At 37.3% G+C, this 15669-nt stretch overlaps 1 long non-coding RNA gene across 1 annotated transcript; it reads right to left on the bottom strand.

Moving 5' to 3' along the window:
- Nucleotides 1–11136: 11136 nt before the first annotated feature.
- Nucleotides 11137–13292, bottom strand: LOC127115576 (uncharacterized). Its single transcript, XR_007800775.1, has 2 exons — nucleotides 13125–13292; nucleotides 11137–11535 (listed from the first exon to the last, which is right to left on the bottom strand). It is a non-coding gene; the product is annotated as an uncharacterized LOC127115576 (long non-coding RNA).
- Nucleotides 13293–15669: the final 2377 nt, after the last annotated feature.

Raw genomic sequence — 15669 nt, 5'->3', positions numbered from 1 at the left:
AGATTGTGCTGAAGATGGTCGTGACTTATAAGGATTGGCACAAGATGTTGCCGTTTGCATTGCATGGGTATCGAACCTCGGCGCGTACATCTACTGGGGCAACACCTTTCTCGCTTGTATATGGGATGGAAGCTGTGCTACCGATTGAGGTCCAGATTCCGTCGTTGAGAGTCCTGATGGATGTGAAATTGGAAGAGGCTGAATGGGTGAGAACTCGGTATGAAGAGTTGAGCCTGATTGAGGAAAAGAGGTTGGCAGCCATTTGTCATGGGCAGTTGTACCAGCAGAGAATGAAGCGTGCTTTTGACCGAAAGGTGCGACCTCGTGTGTATCATGTGGGAGATATGGTGTTGAAAAGGATCCTTCCTCCTCAAAACGATCGTCGGGGCAAATGGACGCCCAATTATGAAGGTCCATTCATGGTTAAGAAGGTTTTCTCTGGCGGAGCCTTGTTGTTGACGACCATGGATGGTGAGGATTTTCCATCCCCTGTGAATGCGGACGCAGTTAAAAAATACTTCGTATAAGAGACCTGCTGGACGAAAAGAATAAAATAGTCCAGGCAAAAATGGGCATCCCGGCGAACCAAAAAAATGAAGAAAGGTTCGGGCAAAAATTAGGGATAAAAAGAGAAAAAAAATGTACACCCGGCAAGTCGAAAACCCCACAAGGGCGGCTTGGGCAAAAAAGGGTATCCCGGTGGACTGAAAACCCGAAAGGGCGGTCCAGGCAAAAGAGGGATTGAAACGAACAACTACGTCTAGCATGATCGTTTGTACTATGGATATGACTTTTGGATAATCCCCGACAGGGATCGGTCGGAAGCGTCTTGTTCAGAAGGCAGAAAGCACGAAGAGTCTTGAGGACATATGGGTTGTAACCGAGTTGGAACTCGATGAGATTACGGTTTCACATTGCCATTAGGATAGATTTTCCTTTTGTGCGCAATTACCTCTTTTCAGGGATTTCTTCCTGTGTATTGCTCAGTTACGAGCCACCTTTTCAATCAATAAAATGCATATTCAGTCAAATAATTTTGTTTTTGTTTTCATTACCGCTTTGATTGCAAAAACATTCGTTTATTTTGATAAGAATCTTTGCATTTTAAGACATAGAGGTCCCTTCTAATGCATGTTTATAGGATTGAGAACTTGAAATCTTATTTGGAAGGTAGAGTGACCCAGGTGTTGAAATTTTGGCATGCCTGGGGCACGTTTTTATCTAACGATCTCTTTTGCAGGTGCTGTTAGATATTTTCACTCACTTGCAGGTTGTGATGTGAAGCTTTTTGACGAAAGATTCCTTTGAGGTCCAATCAGGGACGAGGATAGAAGGATGGCGTAAAGCCGGCGAAAGAATTGCGATGATCCTGAAGGATTAATCAAGAAGACTCTTCAAAGTCTGAAAAATGGAAAGTTGACACATTGGTTAGGTGGTGAATGCCAGCGGTCGACGAGTCGACAGGTGTTCCGTGTCAACATTCCGTATCTCCCCAGCAGGTTTGAGATCGATATTTCTTCGGCAGCCAGGCCTGAAGGTTGTTGTTTCCCCTAGCAGGGTGTGATTGTTATATCCCTAGCAAGTCCGAAGGTTGCTATTTCCCCAGCGGAGGTGTGCGTTGGTAGCCGTTTCCCCAGCGAAGTCCCCAAGCGGATCGGGTTCAGCGGAGGTCATCCCTGGTAGGGGTTGTCCTTTCCCCTGCAGTGGTGATATCCCCAAGCAGGGTGGAGATTTGAGAGATATCGAGTTCCTCAGCAGAATGGCTTGTGTCGTCCCCTGAGGGGGATGTTTCTTATGCATTCATCATTTAGAAAATCATATTGCATTGCATTCTCCCAAATGGCGTAGCATTTCCATGGTTATGGAGCATTACGCCATTGAAAAAAAAGTCATGCATCAGCATTGCAAGCATAAACTAGTCTCAAGCTGTGGTTACCGTTGGAGAATTGGTTTAAGCCGGTTGGTGAGGATGTTACTTTGAGGAGTTTGACATCATGATTTTTGAATCCACAATATTCCCCAATAGCGCGATATTGGAGGAAAAATTTCCGTCGTGCGGAGATGGAAATAAAGATTGGATAATGTTACGCGATCAGCTCGGAGATTGGGGTCCATCAGGAGAAAAGGAGATGCAGAGTGTCTCTGGAGAACGGGGTTCATTGTTTGGCAGTAAAATCAAATAAGTTTTGAGGGTCCAAGAGAAGCAAAAATAATAACAACAAGGAGAAAATCCCCAGCGGATGTGGCATTCAGGCCAATTTTTCCGATGTTCAGATCAAAGAAGTTTCCGACATTCAGGTCGAAGCACTTGTGGCATTCAGGCCAGTTTTTCCGATGTTCAGATCGAAGAAGTTTCCGACATTCAGGTCGATGCAACTTGTGGCATTCAGACCAGTTTTCCGGTATCCAGACCGAAGTGGCATTCAAGCCAGTTTTTTTTCGGTATTCAGACCGAAGTGGCATTCAGGCCAGTCTCTCGGTGTTCAGACCGAAATTAATAAACTCATATCTTTCGATGCTCAGATCGAAGGCATTCCCAGTATTCAGACTGATGAGCGGCATTCAGGCCATGGTTATTCTTGTGTTACCATTTATTTTGGTATCCAAGTTAACATTCTTTTTGGTATTCAGACCGTCTTTCACCGTACCAGACGAATTCTTCTTTTGAGATCACCTCTTTGCCGATTCTGACAGGCATTGTTACTGAATTCCCAGCGGAGTGCAAATTGTTCGTCTGTTCTTGGTATTCAATCACTCTTCACCCTGATCGTCTGAAAGCCGAGGCTGTTCATATCGACAGGTTCACAGTAGATTGAATAGGGGCAGCTGTAACACCTCAAAATTTGCCCTCCTCTTCTTGGGACTAGTTTGATACATTGCATTACATATTTTAGGGCATTAGGCATTGCATTTTGCATATAATATGGAAATAAGAAGATCATCCTCCAAAGTCTTTTCAAAGATGGAGAAGTTACATGATTCAAGCCTGAGGGTTTCTATGAATGGATTGTCAACCATCTGAGGGTTTGTGCTTCAGTCAGGGTTTCCTGATCCTTCAAAGGTCTTGAGCATTATCTTGATTGCAAAGGTATATCACTATCATCATGGTTCTATCATCATCAAGGGTTTCATTGTTCATCCTCAAGTTCCTTTGGATTAGGGTTTTGACCTCTGGTCAACCCTAATCAATGTCATTCTTTCAACTGGGGTTTCTCAAGGAGATGAGATATTTTTCTTGGGATGAAGATCACATGAGTGTCATAAGGAGCTTACATGAGCTAGGGTTTCATTTTTGAGACTTTTCCTCAAGTGGTAGAGGCTCAAGCTGATCAGGGCATTTCAAGGTCATCTGTGGACCAAACCAGTCAACTGTGCAGTCAACTGAGGGCTTTGAGGTGGGGAAATGAGTTGAGACAACTCAATAATGTTCAAAATAGGTCCATTTGTCATTCTAAACATCTATATTGAAGATTTTGAAGCCATGGCAAAAGTTTCCAAAAATGGAAAGTGACATGTAATTTCAAGTTTCCAAAAATGACAAGTTTTTGGTCCACATTCAATTTGACTTTTCAACATCAAATAAGCTTCAAATGGATTTTTGGTGAACATGAAAGTTGAAGATCTTTCTCTCTCCTTTTCAAAAAGTTCTATTTCATGATCATCTGATGATTGGTTGAGAAGTTATGGCCAAATGATCACAAAGTATACATGGAAGTTCAACATGGCATAACTTTTGATTCAAAACTCCAAATTGGTCCATTCTTTTTGCAAAATGCTCCTTGTGACCAATACTCTCCAAATGAATCATTTCCTTGCATGAAAGAAGCTCATAGGCTCACTTATTCATACATGTGCATTTTGGAGGGAAATCCCATATTTCAAATTTGGCTCAAGCTACAAGCAAAATACCACTTCCATCATGTCTATTGGTTGATTTTAAGTGACTTCAAGGTTTTGCATGGGAAACTCACGTGTTGCATGGGCATAATGGTGCATTATTCATTTTTTTGCAAATACTCCATATTTCACTAATCTTGTTTAACAAGGCCTAAATTGGATTAGCATTGTGATTAGTGAACCATATAAAAGTCAAACCCTAACTGTTTTTGCTCATAACAGAATTTGAGATCTAGAATTTTCATCTTTCCCTCCAAAATTTTCTCACTTTGATTTTCATTTTTTTTCACACAAACACCAATTTTCTCTACATATTCTTGCTTATCATGCATCATTGAGTAAGAATTCACCCTTGGTTTGAAGAATTCTGTCCAACTTTGAGCAGATTAAGTGCATGAACATGAAGATGGATTTCTGAAATTGAGCTGGATTTGAGTGTTTTCAATCGCTTCTTTGTGCATAAAGCTTCAAGGCATGGTTGAGGAAGAAGATATGGAGCTTGTGGATACCTGAGGACGCGAATTCAACACACTGCATTTCAAGTAAGTGAAAATTCGACCATCTCATTTCTCCAACTTCTTGCCATGAATGTGTAGATCTTGCATCCCTGAGCATGCTGATATGTTTGGATTTGAAAACGGATGAATATTGAGGTTGCTATGTTGAATTAAAGTTTTGATTGCAAAGATGTTTTGCTTCGATCCATAAATTCTAGGAAGTTTTAGGATGTTTCACCATGATATTTGTGATCTGCGTGAGGAGAGCTTTCCAATGGTATATGGCACGATGATTTCTGGAATTTTTGCATGAAGCTCCGCGGATTTCCACCGGGGAAGACGATCGGAACCACTGTTCCGGCGTCTCTGTGTTTTCCTAGGGTTTACGTGCGTGGCAGCTGACTGTGTTGCTCGCGTGTGCAATTGATTGGCCAGGAGTCCTTGACCGTGCCTACGTGTTCTTTGACCGCTTGTGTGGCTTGCCATGCCTTTTAAATGAAACACAGCGTTTCATGTTGCTTCTGAACCTTGCCAGCGCGAGTTCGATCCCTGGTGTGTGTGTTTTTCAGAATTTCGCTTGTTATTCTCATTTCCCTAAGCGCGCGTGTTCGACTCCTTGGTGGTGCATTCTCTGATTTTCATTCAAATTGTGTTTTCCCTCCACATTTTCCATGTTTATTCCATTTATTTAGCTTATTTTCTAAAAATCATAAAAAATAGTAGAAATGTCCAAATTGATCCCAATTTTTTTTCACATGCTTGTTTTAATGTCTAGTTTTTTTTTTGGTATTATTTTCATGAATTGTTTATTTCTGGATTTTTTATTTGATATTTTTGATTGAACATGGTGTTAAATTGATATGTCATGATAAATGCCTTGTGAAATGCTCATCTTTTATCCAATTGATTTGAAATTTGGCATGCTTGATCCTCACATGTGATATGATTTTTGAGCTTTGGTTTGAGATTTTTATCATATGCTATCACTGTTTTGGACACATGAAGATATGTTGTGACAATTTGTGTCACATTTTGGATGTAGCATTTGTGCATTTTTGTTTACCTATCATTTGAACTCTTCTGGATCTGATTTTTTGCATATTGTCTGTTCATAACATGATGAGTTCACATAAAAAATCTTAAGGCCATTGGATGCATTTCTGTTTTGATTTGGATTTTCTAATTTGATTGTCCATTTTGTGCACCTTTGGTTGCCTTTGCTTTATATGAATTGTTTGGAGCATTAGCCTTATGAATTGATGTTGGTCCTTTTGAGGACATTTTCTTGATTGATTGAATGTGCATTATGCAAAAGATTGACTTCTATTTTGATCATTTGGTTTGGTTTTGAACCTAGTCTTTGAACTAGTGTTTTGTACATGAACTAATTGTGCTTTGTGTTTCAGGTTTGGACATTTAGCATTGATGTTTGGTTTGATCTCACCTTGTGAGATGCAAATACCTTTGAGCACTAACTATTGTTGTCTTGTAGGTCAGTTGATGTGATGAACTCATTTGAGTGCTTGCATTTGTGCCTTGCATTGAGTTGTAAATATTGGAAAGTTCCACTATTTGTCTGTTGGTTTTCTGATTGAGATATTAACTGTTTAAGCTTTTGTACAGGTACATTAGTTGCTTGCTAGCTTTGCTTTTGCTTAAGCTTTGGAGTGTGGTTGATACACCACTGAGGTAGTTTAGCCTTCTTACTCCATGTAGTCTGAAAGTCCTGTCACCTTTTTGGCAGGCATTTTGGCTGAAGTCCTCCTTAAGAGGCTCTGTTTGTGTTTGTTTACATTTGTGCCAAAGACCTCCAAGTGAGGCATGTTACTTGATAAGTCCTCCTAGGTGAAGAGGCAATTGACAGATAGAAGGGATTAGTAATCAATCCCCTGTTATTCAGTGAGTCGTTCTTTATGCTCGTACTACGTGCTGATGCTCTAGAACATGTACCCAAGATCTTTGTATAGAGTCAGTCAAGTCGAATAGGGTCCCTCTTTCTGGATACCCACGCTTTCATTGTCACTGAGCTCACCCAGGCCAGGGTTAAGAGCATGAGGTCTCATCATCATTACCATTTTGATCTGCTCACCCTAACTCTCAATGTTAGTGGTTAAGAGCTCTTGGTTACCCTTACAGTTTGGCTTGTTTGTCGAGGGTGATATGACCCCTCTTGACTAAAGCCTACCCATTGTTTAGGCCTCTTGTGTGGATATAGTGTGTGATACTTGTTCATTGGTGTTGTTGTTTTTGAGCTGACTTGCTTCCTGTGTGAGTTAGGTTCTGATTAGAGACCTCAACTTAGGGATTACTGATTGCATGACAACTTTTAGGCTCGAGTCTTAGTATCCCTTTTAGTTTGTTGTTTCCCTGGTCTCTGGTTAGGAGAGAGTTTCTCCCCTGTTAAGGGGAACTACGTCGCCCTGTTTCTCATACCAGATGAGATACGTAGGCAGGAGATTGAGCGAGATCTCTTCGGGCACCCTTTTGTTTTTTGTGTGTGTTCAACCTTTTTGTTTATTTTGACGTCTCAGCGTCTCTTTGTGTTTGTGTGACAACTATTAGGCTCGAGTTCCAGACTCCCTATTAGCTTGTCAATCTGATAACCTTTTCCTTTGGTGTTCGCTGGTTAGCGTGTGCCATTGTTTGGAGTCAGATGTAAGTCCATGTATTGGCATTTTATTTCCTTGTTTGTGTTGTTTGTTTGGAGTCGGATATAAGCCCATGTATTGGCATTCTGTTTCCTTTTGAGTGTTTCTTTTGACGTCTCAACGTCTCTTTTTGGTGTTTTTTTTCGGCGTGCGTTAGCCGAGCTACGAGTGCTCTGATTCTTACTCTGGATAGAGAAGATACGTAGGCATAGGATGAGATGTCCTAGCGAGCATGTTCCCTATTTCCCCGAACTACGTTGACTCTGATGTTTGTTTCTGACAAACTACGTAGGCCCAGGATGCGACATCCTGCCGAGTCCACTTCCTCCATCTTCTTTCACCTTATTATTCCAGTTTGTGCAATTTCTTCGAGCAGTTTATTAGAAACTTTTCCTATTCTTTTCAGCGTGGATCCCGTCGAGTACGGCGGACGTGAGGGGTGGTAATACCTTCCCCTTGCGTAATAGACTCCCGTACCTTGCAATCTCTGGTCGTAAGACCGTTCCTTTTCCCTTTTCTTAGGTTAGTCCTGCGCTTCCTTTCCGTCATAGGATGAATAGCGTCGGTGGCGGCTCTGTAAACTGTTTTTTTCCGCCGGTTGTTTTTCGCGTTGCGACAGTTATCCATAGAGCCCAAGTAGGGAACCTTAAAAGATCCATATTTCAGTTGGATCTAGCTAGAGCTTATCAAATGCATCCCAAAATAGGACATCTAATGAGCTTTCACGGTCAATCAACAATCTCTTTATATCCGAATCATCACATTGCACCTCTATGACCATGGGATCATTGTAGTTACGGTGGATATCGACGACGTCTCTTTAGGGATGGTAGGTATGTCATTTTCCATCATAACATGTCGAGCATACGTCCGACGAGAAGAGTCGGATTCTCCACCTTTATAAACCTTTCTACTATGGTGAAAATATAGACGTTTGTATTGGTGGATGTTGTGGCGCCTTGCTTCGCAACCATGTCGAAGAGGGTGATTGAGGTGGATAATGAATGAGAGGTGAGTGTGACCTAGGTCAGTTTTATGAACAACCCACAATTGGCGTTAGTTGTACTTGCAACAAAATACAATGAGGGTGGCCTTATTTTGTATTGATGTCTAAGGTTTTAGGGATTTTAATTTTGTTGAGAGTTTATCCATATAAGCTCCTATGTGTTTTTTAGGGGATTGGAGATCCATTCCCATTCCGGAATTGGGAAATATGTAGGAACCCTTTGGGCTTCGGGCCAGAGAGAAAGGAGATTATTTCACCTTGGATTGTGGAGGAGGCATTTTTGTATTGACTAATATTTTTTATTTTCTATTTCCCAGCTATCTTGCAAGCCACATGTGACAAGTGATACAAATCGTGGATAGCGTAACTAGGCCATAACAAGCAATTTTCTCTAAGAGGTCAATTTCGATTGGGCGAACTATAGATCTATTTCGGGCGGCTACTGCACCTATGTAGGAGCTCGTCTGACGTTGATGCATTTGGTTATTGGTTGCTTTTTCATAGGAGATCCCTATTAGAGCCCAACAGAATTATCCTCGATCAAACAATGTTCAAGTTTTTCCGACATTAAAGTCAAAATTTTCTCCATAGAGAATTACGTTAGAACTTTATCCCCAATGCAAAATATAATTGAAGTCGTGACCTTATCTTACATCTCAATCTTCTTTGCTTGTGTTAGGCGTACATACATTATTTCCTCGCCCTTTGGTACTTCAGTACATTTCTCTTGAGTTTAAATTTGTTGCATATTCACTTTTCACAATCCAAAATAATTGTCTCTGAAAAATTTCTTGATCTCCCATTTAAAATCCATGGTGCTCAGTTGTAAACAAAATTAATTTGTCTCAATTTATAGTATAATACAAATCACTTTAGAAGATTATTCAGAGTTTAAACACCCAAAGAAATTTGATGTTGGAAAAAGAACAAAGATAACCAAAATAAATGACCTAAAGCAATACAATAATTGACCTAAAGCAATAATTTGGTTTTTAAACATTCCATTTGGAATGTGGTAGAGATTTTATTGATTATTAAATCAATTGGGTGGGATTGGTTTTCTATATTGTCTAAAGGGAGTATAGATATTAATAGAGAATTATGGTTTGTTAATCCTTCTAATTTCATTGGATTGTAACTTTTGTCCCTTTGTATTGGGTTGCACCCCTTGTGCGTATTAATACAAGTGCTTATCAAAAAAAAAAAAAACCCAGTTCGATCAAACAATCTACTATAGGGAAGAAAACAACTCTCTAAATCACCATACTTCGACAAATGATTACAAAAGATTACAAATTTGTTACAAGAAAATAGTCCCTCAAGTTTCAAGAATAAATTTTATTTTCTATTAAGTGTTTCTCATTCTCTTCAACTTTGAAATATGGATCACACAAATTCAATATGTTTAACAATATTTTTCATTCCTCTTTGATATCTCCAAAGACCGCCCGAATTCCAAAAATTTCAAAGAATTTCAACTCACGTCTAAGGATTCCTACCTCTTCTCTCTATTTTCAATTGTAAAGTTTTGAAGGTTATTTCTCAAAAAAGAGTGATATATATATATATATATATATATATATATATATATATATATATATATATATATATATATATATATATATATATATATATATATATATATAATCCAAGGATATTTAATTAGTCAAAATTCAACTAATTAATTATTAGAATAAAAATATTTTATAATATCTTTTTAATTTAAGGTGTCTTAAAGTTGAGATGTTAAAATTATTTTTTAAATTTATTACGAATAAATTGAAAACAAATTTACTATTTCTAAATAAATTTCATAATTTTAATTGTAATGATATAAAACAAAAGTTATTTTCGAAATTTTGTAACAAATCGGACGTTTAGTATAACAAATTCAATCCAAAGATAATATATTTTTGTTTTATAAGTGCAATTTTAAAATAGCTTTTAAACCTTATTTCCTAATTATGAATGAAGATGAAAAAAAGAAAATAGATTTATTTAATCTAAATATTGGATCAAATCAGAATCCTCTTGAAATTTTGAATTTCGTATACGAAGTATGAAGATAAAATCCTGTTTCTTAAATGTATTGGGTCTATGATCCTGGGCTGCATCGTTTGGATAAGATTCAATGCAATTTGATGATAATTTTTAATGTCATCCCCAAATTCAATCTGGCACTCCCCAAATGTTATGATTTTACTCTATTAATCTTGTCAAATATAAAAATCCATTTAACTATTTTAATATAATATTTTGAGTTTTTCTGAAAAACTCTCGTTCATGCCGAATTTTTCATTCAAACTACTGAATTTTTAATCTGTATGTATATAGTTTTATTAGATTCTTTTTCCTTTTTACCGATTTTTTCGAAGAAAAAAAACATGTATTTTTATTGGTTTTTAAGAAATGTCTCATAGAAATCCATGTTTCTCATGCATTTTTACAAGATATTTTAAAAATATCGATAAAAATGCATATTTTCTATCAGATATATTTAAAATTCAGGTAAAAATGCATGTTTTCAACCAGATATTTTGAAATAACGGGTAAAATATATGTTTTCATCGGATATTTCGAAAAGAACCTGTAAAATTGCATCTAGTGATACCGGATTTTTGAAAATCCAATAAAAATGCAAGCAATTATACTAGTGGTTTTGAAAAAACTGATTGTGGAAAATGTTGCTTAGGTTAATCGAAAATTTCATAAAATCCAGAAAAACTATGAAGATTTCCGAATTTTAAAAAAATTCAATAATTCATTTTGCATCATTTTTTGTATTTGCAGTAAGGACCAGAGGATTGGACGATGCGGTTGCTTCTAGGCAGCACGACAGAGTTGCAACTACGGCAGCGGGGGATCGTGCGAGGGGAGATTACACCGAGGACGCCCATATCCAAATGGAAAGAGTAGCCCTGACCGGTTCTTACCAGAGGCGGATGGCGGTCGAGCAATTTCACGCACCCCACGGTATTCGGCGTAGAGGATCTAGAGTTGATGGATGAACTAGAGATCTTGATGATGAGGTAGTTGTTACAGACCAGAGCAGATAAAACCGACTAAAATAACGATAAATAAAAATAAATGAAGAATAGCTCTAAGGCCATTTTCCACTCACAAGCACTACTCATGTTGAGTACCTGATTGTTTGTACTCCAGAGGAGCACAGACGCCAAAACAACAAAAAGGGGATGAGAATACACCTTACAAATGATAACGGAGAAATTTAGCAATAAAATGGTAAACTCGATAATCACAAATACATCATTCACACGAACAGAATCAGAGCTCAAGTAGTGATGCAAATGCTAATGCCACTAACTCCTTCATCAAAAATGCATGTGTACTGAGTTTTTGGGGTCAGAGGTATGTTACTGATTGCCCATATCTTCGGTTCCTCTTGAATCGTGTCCCTCTCTGAATGTGAGACCGACATAGTCTCTCTGTAAACCAGACCATCACTAGACCGAAGTCATACCTAACTCTGAAATATATGCATACATGAATATGTATAAAGTAAGCATGCAACTCATCAATCATCAAAAACATCATCACCAATACAAACATCATTATCATCATCAAAAATATCATCATAATAAACATCATCATCATCATCAAAAACATCATTATGATATCATCATCGTAATAAACATCACCATCATCATCAAAAACATCATCACAAGGTTCCACTTTTGAAGCAATATGTTGTCAATCACAGACCGTCACTTTAATCCCTTCAGACTACTAATCTCTAAAATCTCCAATTCCAAGTCGTCAATGTAACCCTTTCAAATTATTAATCTCCAAAAATACAGTTTTGAAAGTATACTTATTTTTCATCAAAAAGAGTAAAGTCATCTTATTACTGAAACCTCTAACGCATAAAAAATTCTTAAAGTTTTATTATATTAGTCACAACTCATCAGAATCCTCAAAAAACTAAAAAATAACTTAATACCTTTCAGTTCTCAAAATGACTCTAGAGTACCTCAAACATACTCTAAAGTATTCAAAAGTGATATAAGGGTAACTCTTCACAAGTGATAACTCTACTAACTCTAAGGGCTTGCATTTTAACACAATTTACTCAAAAGTGACCCTAAGGTTACCAAAAGGTTATTGACGTCAAAAATTGCTCAAAAAATCTCGAAATTTTATTATATTATTTATAACTCAAAAGAGTTCTCAAAAATCTCAAAAATCACTCACAACATCTCTCACCTCTCAAAATAATTTAAATAATTCCACTGAGATCTCAAGGGAACTCTAAACAACTCGCCAATAAAACTTGACAACTCTATGATGACCATTGAGGATCCAAAGTACTCGAAAATTATCTGTTGAAAACTTTCACAAGTGATAACTCTACTGAACTCCTTAGGGCTGGAGATTTGACTCAAATAATAATAAAATTAACTCAAAAATAATAAGTATATCTCAACTTATCAAAAAGGTTACTGACAAAAAAATTGCTCAAATTTTGCTAAACTGATCCTCAAACTCGAAAATCGTTGAAACCGCAGTCTACAGCCCACAGCCCGCCTGTATAGCCCTCGCTGAATAATCTCGCAGTACAACCATACACCTCAATCGTACAGTCCCCTCCATACAACCCTACTCAATTTTTCGTTAAAAAATCCAATTTTAAAAAAAAACAGTTTTTCAGACATTTTGGAAAATTTAGGGAAAACACATACTGAGGTTTTTTTGAATTTTTTTTTGGGAATACACATCATAAGGTTTCTGCATAAATAAAATTTGGGAAAATAACACAAACACGGCCATATAGGGTCCCTCAAATTTACAAGCAAAATCCCAAAACTCTAAAATACAATCACAACAATATATGCACAATTTCACAGTAATAGAATCACAATCAACAACAAGGATTGTTAAACGTACAAACAATAGCATTTTATTGACTATAGGGAATTTATTTCAAATCCCATTTGGTTTTCAGAGCAACTCAAACAAAACCATAAAATTCGTAAATCGTGCCAATAAGATTTTGCCCAAATCTTTTTTGGCTAAATAATTTATAAATCGTAAGAAATAAGGGAAATAAAGCATTACCCATAGCGTTGATGGAAGGGTAAGGAACCCTCACCATCCTCACTGCCCAATTCACCCATCAATAAGAACATCCCCTACCTTAGGATTGCAAAACCTTGAAGCTTTTGTTACACCTTCTCCTTCCTATAGCTCTCCTTAAGATTCCTAGCCGCTTTCTCTATTTCCCAATTTTTTTACTTATCAACCTCTATCTCAATTCTCACTTTTTCTATTTAAATAACCTAAAAAAGTTTTGTTAATTCTCAAATTTTCCTCAACACTTGACTATTATTTCTTGATACTCCAATTTTATTAAATTTCTAATTTTACCCCATACTCTCAATTTTCATATTTTTATTATTTTAATTAAATAAATATTTTATTTAAATAAATATTTAATAAAAAATCTCCAAATTTCTATTTTCTCATCTTATTAACTAAATTTATCCAATTATTCGTAATACTTCTAATAAATTCTATTTTATTTTCCGCTTTTCAATCCTATAACCCCGATAATTATTAAATTACCAAAATACTCCTACGCACTAAATAACACAAAAATTCAAATATAAATAATAAGGCACACTAATAATTAAAAAAATATATATTTAATTAAAATCGAGGTGTTACAACTTTCCCCCACTTAAAAGAATTTCGCTCTCGAAAATTACCTGACAAAAATAGATCCGGATAAGATTCCTCCATCCTGCTCTCCAGCTCCCATGTAAAGCTCCCTCCAACAAGTCCTCCCCAAGCAGCCTTCACTAGAGAAATCTCTTTACCTCGTAGTTGCTTCACTTTCCGATCATCAATCCTTATCGACGATGCTTCAACAATTAGATTATCTTTCACTTGCATATCATCCATTTATATTATATGATATGGATCATGAATATACTTCTGAAGCCGAGATACATGAAAAACATCATGAAGATTTGAAAGAGATTGTGGCAAGACCACCCTGTCAACAACAACTCCAATCCACTGGGTAATATGATACGGGCCAATGAAATTAGGAGTACGCTTCTTAGAATTCAAAGCCCTTCCAACACCAGTCACAGAAGTGACTCCCAGAAATACATGATCACTCCCGGAACTCCAGAGTCTTCCTCCGTTTATCTTGGTAACTTTTTTTCCTACTATGAGATGCCTTCATCTTCCCTTGGATCATTTTCACCTTTTCAGTAGTTTGCTGCATAATATTTGGTCCAATAAAATACTCTCTCTAGATTCATACCAACATAGAGGAGTCCTACACCTCCTCCCATATAAAGCTTCTGATGGTTCCATTCATATACTAGAAAGATAAATGTTATTGTATGTAAACTTGATTAACAGTAGAAAACTGACCCAATCACCTCTTTTCTATAAGACGCAAGCCCTTAATAGGTCCTTCAGAGACTGGATAGTCCTCTCAGTCTGGCCATCAGTATGTGGATGATAGGCAGAACTCAACATTAGCTTAGTACCCAAAGGCTCCTACAAACTCTTCCAAAATTTGGACGTGAATCTCGAGTCTCTGTCACACAATAGTCGACGGAATACCATGAAGCTTCATAACCATATAAATATAAATCTCTTCCAGCTTCTACAATGAAAAACTCATCTTAATCGAAATGAAATACGCCGATTTAGTCAGCCTATCCACGATCACCCATATCACATCAAATCCTTTAGGATTATTCGACAACCCAGTCACAAAATCCATCAATATACAGTCACACTTCCATTCGATAATATCCAACGGCTACATCAGTTGAGACGGTTTCTAATGCTCAATCTTCTACTTCTGGAAAGTCAAACATGAATAAATAAATTGTGCATGTCTCTCTTTATTCTCTTCCACCAAAACATTTTCTTGAGGTCTTAGTACATTTTAGTAGCCCCAGGATGAATACTCAAACTGCTTCGGTGACTCTCCTCCAAAATAGTCTTCTTAAGATCTGGCATATCAGGTACACAAAATCTATTTCGAAGCTTTAGAATCCCATTCTCGACAACTATAAAATCTCCATCTTCACCTGGTTATTTGATGACAGGCGGTCAACCAAAGCTACATGTAGTTTCTGACTTTCTTTGATCTCATCAAGAAAAGGACTAGCTAGCTTCAACATTCTCAACCCCACACTATCTGCAGTCACCTCGCACACCAAACTCAAGCCTCTGACTTGCTCGATCAAATCCAACTCCTTAACCATCAACGTCACCATGTTCAAGGACTTCTGAATCAAATCATCTACTACAACATTGGCTTTACCGAGACGATAATTAAAACCAAATTCGTAGTCATTCAAAAACTATAACCATCTCCTTTGTCTCATATACAACTCCTTCTAGTCAAACAAATATTTCAAACTCTTATGATCACTGAATACATCGAAACTAGAACCATACATACAGTCTCTCCATATCTTCAACACAAATACCACTACTTCCAACTCTAAATCATGAGTAAGGTAGTTCATCTCATGAATCTTCAGTGGTCGTGAAGCATAAGATACCACTTGTCCATTATGCATAAGCTACCACTTGTCCTTTGGGTCTGGTAATGTCAAATTTGGCATTG

The sequence above is a fragment of the Lathyrus oleraceus genome, chromosome 1, assembly GCF_024323335.1.
Source record: "Lathyrus oleraceus cultivar Zhongwan6 chromosome 1, CAAS_Psat_ZW6_1.0, whole genome shotgun sequence".
Classification (NCBI taxonomy): domain Eukaryota; kingdom Viridiplantae; phylum Streptophyta; class Magnoliopsida; order Fabales; family Fabaceae; genus Lathyrus; species Lathyrus oleraceus.
Note: the sequence above shows the minus strand (reverse complement) of the source record. Positions and strands in the feature narration are given on the sequence as shown.